Here is a 10,888-nt window from a genome sequence, read left to right on the forward strand (position 1 = left end):
TGTATGCATATGTGTATATATATATATATACACATATACATATGCAGTGCATGCATTACAGTGACTCCCAATTCATGCTTTGTCCAGTTAAGTAACCACAACATGGCTACTACCTTTGATCAGGCACTGGGATACCTCTGTGGGATTGGTATTTCTAGTACTGCTTGAGCCCCCCACTAATATTTTTGCCACCGTAACTATCAGTTGGGAATCTTTTATTCAACCAGCCTCAAGTAGCTTTTAGAATTGGGTCTTTCCTGAGATGATATTGATGGTGCATACCTCTTAGTCTGTGTGTTTTTATTGTCATAATCTTTTTTATGTATGAAATTGTCTTCAGCATAGATTGAATACCGATTAAAGCTGAGATAAGACATTTTTTATCTATTTAAAGGCCAACATGGTCTTTTATTCTGTACTATATCTTTAACTAGAGTCTAGCAAATATACTACCTTTCACTGAAGAATTTCTTTGACCATATAAGCAAAAACCAAAATCCCTCAATTACAAACAACAATAAGGCATTAAAAATGTGACAAATATAGAACAATTTTGTTCATTTAAAATGCAGAGGGAATACTAAAGTTAGTTGCAAGCAAAATACAATAAAACAAAAGATGCACAAAGAACAGTTCTGGAGAGCAGATTTTCCTGCTCGGGGTGAAAGCAAAGACTCTAGACCCTCTCAGTTTTTCTGGATAGCACAGCATGGAATCAAACTGAAAATCATGCCAAAGATCATCACAATAGCAATCTCTATCCCAACAGCTCGAATGATGTGGAATTTATTGTTGAAGACTTCCTCAGTAGCTACTGGGCAAGGCTTTATTGTTACCGATGAGACCAAATCCTTGCTGGGTCAGCTGTCCATGTGATCAATTAATCCAAAACTGCAGTCAAGCCTCAACAATCTAGCACATGGTGGATGACTTTGAGGGTGTCCTTGTAAGAAACTGCTTTGGTCTTCATCTTATTGCACATTTCCCTTTAAAATTCCTTGATCTCATGAGTCACTTCTTCTTTGTGGAAATAACCCCAGACAGCAGAAGCTATTTCGATGGCAAAAATCAGCAACAGGAAGGCAAAGAAAAAGCCTAAAATGCCCTGTGACTCCTGCATGGCCCGGCAGCAAGCCCGGGAGGCTACCTACCAGCATGATGAGGGCACCAGACCGAGTCAAGATATAAACACCTGTGTAGAAACTGGAATTGTTTGCTTCCTGCTCAAAGACACTCTTCATCTGAGAGTCAAATCTGAGGCTTAGGCCGATGGCAAGGACCGCAATTCCTGCAAGCCAAAAGATGAAGTTAAATCCAAAGAGCAGATATTTAATGCAGTTGATACTTCCCTCGACCAGCATGGTGGAGAATAGGCTGGGCTGGGTTTGGCTTCTCAGTGAGGAAAGTCAGGTGACCATAGGGACTGAATTGGACCCAGAAAGTACCTGATCTAAGGTAGGAGTGGGTCCTTCCTACTCTTTCATGGAACATACTCTCCCATCAGTACATGCAAAGGGAAAATGAGCTCCATTTTAGAAAGCACACATGGTAAAAGGATAACTTACTGTTTGTGGTTCTTGGAAATCCAGTACTCCTTTACAGAATGCTCAAGAATCTCTTCTCAGGCATACAGTGTATCCTCTGCTGGACTCTACAGAAGTGTATTCTGCACTGTGTGTCCTTGGGTCCCACCAATGACTGCCACCAGCCATAGTAGCTCTAGCAATGTGATGCTAGGGTGTCAGTGAGAAGATGGGAAGGCCGAAGTCCTCCTGACCCTTTGAAATTTGAAAGATCAGTCGCCAGCTAGAGAGACAGAGAGACAGAGACAGAGAGACAGAGATATGTGTGTGTGTGTGTGTGTGTGTGTGTGTGTGTGTGTGTGTGTGTGCAGAAAGAAGTGACCAAGGTGGAAACTGAAGTTTTCTTCTTCCTCTTAGTGACAATTTCTCAGGAGTACATATATTACATACACAATGAATAGTATAGTTCCCCTCCTCCACCCTTTCACACATACATTAGAAACTGTATGTGTATATTATATGTTCATAGACATAGACACATAAGCACAATAAATGCATATGAGGAGGTTTAGGGAAGAGGGCAGAAGCAACAGGATGCAAGGATTACTTATTAAAAGGTAAGGTTTGAGCTGAGCCTTGTGTCTCAAATCATCTGAACACTATTTTGAGCCAAAATTGAAACATGAGAAGAACAGTTAGGATTTTTTTCAAAGAGTTTCAATTCTCTTTTAATAACACCAAACTTTTTTCATAAATAAAGGAATTCTTACCTTCTGATTACTAATATTTTAGCACTTTTGCCACAAGATGAAAATTCATAGAATACAACACTATTCAGAGAACAGAAAATGGTTACTTTACAAAGGGCAAGGGAGAGGGACATGGTCGGTGGAAGGGAGAAGAATAAAAGAAGATGAATGTGAATGAAGGATATAATCAGGGAATTTTATGTCAAAAAATATGGCTGTTGAGATGGCAAGAAAGGAGGGTGACAGGGAAGTGACTAGAGTGGTTAATTGGTACCCTTGTTATTCCAGAAGAAAGGGAGGAAGGCCTCTCTTGCATTCTTAGTGGATCCCTTTGGGTGAATTTATCTGACTCCATGATTAAGAATTTTAAAGGAAGAGTGGGAAGGTATGGATTGAGAGTATTCATCCATCTGTGAGTCTGATCTGACTGCCTAGCCCAGTGCCATGTCAGAAGAGGAACTTTACACATCTGTTGAATTCAACTCAATTACTGGGATCATTCAGTCAAATAAAGGACCATTTCTTCCAAAGCATTTAAGATGATTGCATATTTTGGGAAAACTATTCCTTCAGAATTTCTGTACAGAATAAACTACTATTTTTTTAATGAAACTTTCAAAAATGTAACACTTATTAAAATAGGAATTCCACCAATTCCTTTGATTACATTATTACCCTTTTTATAACTATCATTATTTAAGGTACAAGGGAACAAAGTGGCTTGGTTTTTATTTACTTTACCTTAAATTGAATCTTCCAAGAGCTTCACTAGGTTTTAAAATAAGTGCATAACTTTCTCTCTTCACGCATGATACCATTAATGATCTTACATTTATTTTGCCATTAACCTATTGTGTTGTGAATTCAGAAAAAAAGGTGCTATGTATTAAAACATGTGGGACATGCCAAACACTTAAAACAGCAATTTGGGAGTAGACAGAAATAGGTGAGTAATGTGCTATTCCCATCCAACGTGGCCTTTGATCACACCTGACAAGGTGATAATCCACAAATGGCTTTCCAGCACCAGTAAATCAGCCAGGCAGGGGTGGATGCATTTCTGGAATAGTGATTTTCTAACATCAAGGCAGGTTTCAATTCTGTGACCCAGAGCTTTGAATAATGAGGAATGAGCAAAGAAAAACTGATCCTCACTTGTATGTCCAACAAGGAAGAGGAGACAGAGATGAGAAAAAGGAATGATTTTAAGAAGGGTATATTTTAGCCTTCTAAGGACCCTTCTACATTCTGTACCTAGAGACAAAAGCCAAAACCTATTTCTACATAGCTCTAAATTTTACAAAACACATTACATATATTATCTCCCTAAGTATTAAAATGGCTAGAAAGGATACCCTGTTGTAACCTCATTTTACACAGGAAGGAAAAAACTGTTCAACGGTCCAATGTCTTGCTGGGGCGACACAATAAAAGTAAAAGGTGTTGGCAGGATCAACCCATCACCAGTCATTTACTGGGGAAGTCACTATACATAACACAAAATATTAGGTATAATACTCAAGGAATTCAAAGGATAATGTGGGCAAGTTGATACACATTGTGAGCCATTATCTCACGAATTGTGAACTACACAGCTATGTAAAGTCAACTAAATTCATTTTCTCATTTTACTTTTACTCCATCTGCCATCTCTGTGTCTTTACTCTGGATGTTGAGGGGTCAAATAGTTGATAACTCTCTGAGTCTGGGTGTAAGCTAGGGTCTTCCTGAACCCATGTGCTCACTGGGAGTTTTGTACAAAGATGAAATAAAAAATCTAGAAGAAAAAAATGTTCCTGAAGCATGGGATAACTACTGAGTGATAGCCCACCAATTTATGGTGGTTCTATTCATTAGTATGCTAGGACAAGTCATTGACTTGGGCTATTGGCGTAATGTGTACTCAGTCACTTTATAAGGATTTGTTGATGGAATACTTTGTGAAATCATCTGCGTTTGGTCCCATGTCATATATCCCATCCCTTCCCTTAGGCAGCACCATTGAGGAGTTGGCATTGAGCCTTGAACATAATGTTTTAAATTGTATTTACTTTGTTCAAATGAAATGGCTTTGGTAACTTATATTTATATTACCTACATTTCTCAATACATCTTCCTTCCTTCCTCCCTCCCCCCACCCCTCTCTCTTTCTCATGGATTGGACCCCAATAAGTCCCTGCCCAAGCTCCACTTAATGGCTACATTTTGGGCCCTCCTGGCTTAGAGGGAATGTTGATGGTAACTGTTTCTGTTTGGAACAGCAACCCTGAAGGTCTTCCCTTCCCAGCTTGATTTTTTTTTTATAATTAAAGGGTCCATGCCTTGACTCAGTTCTTAAAGAGGCCTATTCGCTGAATGGGCTTTACCTCACTCTGAGTACAGGAAAAGGTCTTAGCCTAAAAGGTCCAGGTCTCCCGTTGGATCCTGGGTCATCTTCAGTAATCCTGATGAATATCTGGCCACCGGGCCTAGATGGCTCTGGAGGAGAAGGTGAGGCTGGTGACCTTGGAAAGGCCTCCCTCACTCAAATCAAAGTCAACAGCGAGTCTTGTTATCATTTCCCTTATGTCCTCTTCAAGAACGAAGGACAAGCACAAGTCTTTCACAGACACGCACATATTAGGCGGATCTTTCGGTCAAAGGGAATGGATTGTTAGGTTCCTTTCTTAGCATCATTCCAAGCTGGTTACTGAGATGTTTGTCACAATTCACAGTTTTGCCAACAGTATATTATATGCCCGTCTTCTAACAATCACTCAATTTTCTAGCTCCATTGTTTATCACAATTACCAATTTGCTGAGTGGGTGTGATATACAATCTTAGAGTTGCTTTTAAAATCATTTTTTTATTAAGAGTTGTTTGGAATAGTATTTCACATAGTTGGTCTTGGTTTCTGGGTATTTTGAGAACTGATTATTTGTCTCACAGAATGTCAGGAAATAGTTTTAGAACATGCTACTTTTAAGTTAGGTCATGGCATCGTAATGTTTTCATACATAGAGTATAAATTGGACAAAGGCAAACACCACAGGTATCATGCACCTAGTGTCTTGAATGCAAAGGAAGATACACTAATTCCTTACATGAACGTAAAGATTTTTAGATACATAATGGAAATATTGCCTTTGTGCCTGTGCTTTCAACTAATCTCTCCAAATCCAATTTAGCCATGTGTTCTGAATGCACTTGGAATGTGATTATATACGATAAACTCATATGGCAAGGCCCTGCAATGTGCCAAACGAGCTATGATGTGACACAGTAACTTTTAAAGCTTGCCAAGATGTTGAAATCTTGGAAAAAAGGTGTTGTTAGCTTTCAGCATGTGCTAATTGGGTCTGCCTACCCAGATGGTCGGTATTCTATAGGAAAAGCGTTGGGGGGTGGAGTGAAAGGTTTTGGCTTCTCAACTATTCTAATCAAGACAAGGAATGTGTATCACCCACACTTGAACAAATCACATTTAGTTTCTTTTACCGGAGCGTGCAGAGCTTGGTGATTTTAACGTAAGAAACTCTGGATTTGGGGGGATGGGTAGAAGCTCTGGCTCTCGAGACAGTATATTTGTATTAAATTCCACCTTCTATACTTCTTGTTTTCTGTGAGCAAGTCACAACTTCCCTTGGGTCTCACTTTCATTATCCGCAAAATGAGGTTTTGACCCAATGACCTCTATAGACCTTTCCAGCTTTCAATCTATTATCTAGTGATTTAGTGTTTATCAAAGGATTTGTGTACATCAGAGAAAATTGAGTCACTGTATACTGAACTTACTTTGAGGATCTATAAAATTTGGAATCCTTTCTAAAGAATTCTAAACCACAAATGGACATGTTTATTCATTTTCTTAAATATTCCCATAATTTTCTCTCGTTGCATCAGCCTGTTGTATTGTCGTGAGCGTGTGGGTGGGTGAGGATCCTACTTTCTCACTGCTACTCCTCAGTGACTTTCAGAGCAATTAACAACTCTTACCTTCCTTCCAATGGGGTAGGAACCATTCATGGCTTCTGACAATGCTTGGAAGCTAACTCAAGTAGATACAGAGGTCTTGACGCCACATACACAAGTAATTAAGTAGCAAACCCTGGGAGAGTAAAAGCGTCATATTGCATTTGTGCATTTGTAGGTGTATTTTTTGGAGGGGGAATGGGGAGGTTGTTGTTTTGTCATTTGTTTTCAAAGAGGACCATGGCATCAGGGAAATGATCATATGACTTGCAGTTGACTTTGATTTGAGTGAGGAAGGGCTGTGCAAAGTCACCAGCCTCACTTTCTCCTGCAGATCCAACTGGATCCAGTGACCAGATATCCATCAGGATGACTGGAGATGACCCAGGATACAGTGGGAAACCCTGGGCATATTAGGCTAAGGCCTTTTCGTGTACTCACTTAGAGTGAGATAATGCCTTTTCAATGAATAGGTCTCTTTAAGAAATGAGTCAAGGGATGGCCCCTTTAATTAGAAAAAAAGAAAAAAAAATCAAGTTGGGTGGGGAGGACCCTCAGGGTTGCTGTTTCAAAGAGAAACAGTTACAGTTGACATTCCCTGTAAGCCAGGTGTGGAAGAATAACAAAGGGAGGGGCATTCAGGGTATATGACTTTTCCTTACCTGAGTAGAATATTTTGATATTTTAGCATTTCACAAATTTATGACTTGTTTAAAAAATAATTTCCAGCTTCCAGATTTCTTAATGTGTTCTTTGCCAAGTCAGTTACCAATACAGTTAGGCTCCAAGGGCATAGCATTTTATTTAAATAAGGCAGCTTTTTCTTTATTTATTTTTATTTTTAATGTGTTGTTTTTTGAAGTTCCAGACATTTGGCCAAGAGCTCAAGACTGGGTAGATGTTGTTGTTAGTGACCCAAAGTCAATTAAAAAGCAATCAGTGTGTTATATCCATTTAGTCAGGCAATTAATCAACAAACATTTGCAAAGATAGTTAAGAGACACCCTAGAGGCCATCTATCATTACTTGTGATATAGGGCGTAATTTCTATCTTCAAATATTTGAAGATATCATGCTCATTCTCTTTGGTCCCAGAGTACAAGTTAGGGATCACGGGTATTTTTGAGATGTATATTTAGGCTTGATGTAAGAAGTAGCTTCTAAATAACTTGATAAGTTCAAAGGTATAATGGGTTGCCTCTGAAGATAGTGATTTCCCTCTCAGAGGAAGTCTTCAGGAAAAGAATGACTTTTTTAAAGTAGAAATGGATTGGGGGAGTTTGGTCATATGTGGGTGGTTCTAGACTCTTCTGAGAACTCTTCTGAGGTTCTCTGATTTTATCCTAGTCTTTTGTTTTAAAGCCAAAAGTATGTGCACACGCACACACACACACACACAAATAAAATAAACAGTCCCTGAGAAATGAAATTACTTGACAAAGGTCAGCATAGAGTATGGAGAAGAGCTCCATTTGGTTACCTGAAAATCACATCATGCTAGGGCATGAGTTCTTAACCAAGGGTCGAGAGATCTTTAAGACTCGTGCAAAGATCTCAGAGTATCTGTCATTTGGATGCTGAACAAAATAGAATTTCAATATAAATAATTTTCTCTGTATTCTTACATATTTTAAACATTAAAATTTATTATTATTCTGAGAGGTAATCATAGATCTTAAGAGACTGCCAAAGAGGTTCAGGGCACACGCGCGCGCGCGCGCACACACACACACTCTAAAGAAAAGTTGAGAGTGCTGAAAGTCAGTATGTTTTCTGGGAAAAAAAAGAATAATGGAACACATCATAAGTTTTCATGTTTCAAAACACTTAAGAATGTGTCCTTAAAAAAACAAACAACTGGAAAATAACCACATTTATGTCAATCAAATAAAAGTTCTGCCCTGGTGATAAAGGCTCTGCCTTCAGTGAGTCACTTACATTTTCAATCACATCTAGGTAACATTTTCAGGCTAAATTGGCCTACATCGTCTCCAAGATGAACTGGAAATTCATTCCCCAGATATGTTTGCAGAACCACGAGATTATGGGTGACTGCAATAAAGCAATGAGGCAGCGACAGCAGTAACCGCGTGTGCGTGTGTGTGTGCACGTGTGTGTGTGCGCGCGCACGCGCGTGTGTGTGCATGTGTGTGCGCATGCATGTGTGTGCATGTGCATGCGTGTGCACGTGTGCGTGCGTGCGCATGCATGTACGTGCGCGTGTGTATGTGTGTACGTGTGCGTGTGTGTTTGTGTGTGCTGTATTATACTGGATTATACTATACTATGTTATAATTTGTTATAATCTATACTATGCTGCACTAGGCCAGGCTATGCTGTGCTATGAAGTCATATGGCACATGATGTGATAGATACAGTAAGATACGGTTTATAAGATATTGGAGTATATGAAGCAATAGACTATGGTATTATTACTGTATGATACTATATGCTATTATGCTAATGTTATTTGATTGAATGTGATGTGTGATATGATATTATATGAAATAGACAACATGACACCTCTATCATATACCATAAATAGACCTATTATATACTTATTTGTACAAATGCGACTGTGTGTGTACATGTTTAACTATATGCCTGTATATATGCATGTGTTTTACACAAATACACCCATGCCTTAGATGAATATGTATGTAATGCATATGTATAACAAAGAATACAGACATACGTTAATCAGTTATGAATGTATTCTGTATGCACAGATGGATGGATATATTAATATATGCACATAAATATAATTACATATATTTCCATAACTGATTCCTACATTTTTTTCTCTACCTATCTTTTTATTCCCACCTACCCTCTACCCTTTTTCTGGGAGAATCTTGAGACTAAGAGCCAAAAAGAGAGGGCATGATCCAATGCCTATAGGAGGGGGAATTCTCTTCCCCAAATAAAGGAGAAGATTCCCAAAATGAACTTGGGCAAACCTAAGCACGCAAATGCCAGAAATGGGCATAGGGCAGCATCTCCCGTATGTGCAAGCAGAGTCACGGATGGCCAGCTTTAGTTCTAGATAATAGTGCTAATTATCAGAATTGTTACAGGCTGGGAATCCAGGTATTCTTTTTGCTCATTTGTTTATTTCCCAGCAAGGAGGAAGCAGAGAGGGGACAGTTCAAAAAGAAAAAAAGAAAAGAAAAGAAAACAATGTTCAAACAGGAATTGCCTATGGAGCAGGTAGTTCATCTTAACACAGAAAGGGGTAAAGAATTGTACTACCTTGGGTTACTTTAATTAATTTACTTTAAGAGAAGGACAATATTCTTATCCTTAAGGTCTATGAATTTCCCTCTTCTGAGGCTTTAGGGAATTTATTTTAGAAGAAAAGTTTGGTGTACAGGCAAAACCTCTGATCCCCCAGTTATTAAGATGCCTGAGTTTTAGCTCTATTTTAATTTAGACATGCAAATGTCAACCTAACGGCTGACCAATGTTTGAGTCAAAACTCATTTTGCCATGAATATTTGGGTAACAAAGCAGTGTATTTGGGGGAGAAGGGAACTAGGGGAAAGAGGAAACCTTTCTGTTTCTTTTTGTGGAGGGGGGAAGGCAGGGCAATTGATTTTAAGTGATTTGCCCAAGGTCACACAGCTAGTAAGTGTGTCAAGTGTCTGAGGGCAGATTTGAACTCAGGTCCTTCTGACTCCAGGGCTTGTGCTTTACTCACTGCTCCACCTAGCTGCCCCCAGAACTTTCTATTTTGACCTTCCCTTAGTCCTTGAATTGGTGGGTCCACTTTAGATGTCAGCCAGAATCTTCTGCTCAGAGATGCTTGTAGGTTTACTGGTCTTCATCAATATCTTTTTCTCCTTTTACTTGACATCCCAGGGCTAGTGCTTCTTTCTGGCTCAGATCTCAATGATCACACTATCCTCTCCATTTCCCTGCATTTAAAATTTGTATTGGATTCTGAGGTAACACCTTTTTTCATAACATATTTCCAAGTGTGCCCAAGTATCTCAAGAAAGACTGATTGATTCAAGGACACGTACAGGCTCTGTTCCGAATATATTCTGAATAGTCAGTAAAGAACAATTCTTACCTAACAAAGAAGATTACTTTTCAGTGAGGTAGCAGATTCAATGGAACTTCACCTGTACAGAATATAGAATGATGAGAAGAAAATGATCACATTTGAACAATCAGAAGGGAGACTGATATTGAATCCTAATTGGAGCACTTCGATTTTAAGAATGTTAATTAGTTCTTTTGCACTGATATTGTCCAGTCAAATGGGATCCAAACGAGATCCGCCTTTCTTGAGGTCTCTGTCTAATGATGATCCTTGCTGCAAGTCCAGTCCTGATACTGCTCTTCTCATTACCACTCACAGGCCCTTCAGTGACCAAAAGGTTTATGTTAGAGTAAAATCAAAATAAGAAGGCCAAGGCAACCAGGGAACCCTGAGTACAGGCCCAATTTATACCAGGACCGGATAGAGCCTTTCCTTCCTTCATAACCCAACTCTAGTCACATCCTGGCTTCTCAAAAACTGCTTTCCAGGGATCCACCAGCTGGAAGGCATCCCATCTTCTATGAAATCTGCCATCCTGTGGCATTAGCTTTTCTGGTTGAGCCATCAACTGAGGGAACTTTAACAGTGATAACTCAGACAAATTCAAAAGCAATAA

General features: G+C 39.2%; 1 pseudogene; it reads right to left on the reverse strand.

Annotated features, from left to right (window-relative positions):
• Positions 1-686: 686 nt before the first annotated feature.
• On the reverse strand, positions 687-1,361 carry LOC118840662 (annotated as a pseudogene).
• Positions 1,362-10,888: the final 9,527 nt, after the last annotated feature.

Source organism: Trichosurus vulpecula, chromosome 3 (assembly GCF_011100635.1).
Source record: "Trichosurus vulpecula isolate mTriVul1 chromosome 3, mTriVul1.pri, whole genome shotgun sequence".
In the NCBI taxonomy this organism is placed as follows: Eukaryota; Metazoa; Chordata; class Mammalia; order Diprotodontia; family Phalangeridae; genus Trichosurus; species Trichosurus vulpecula.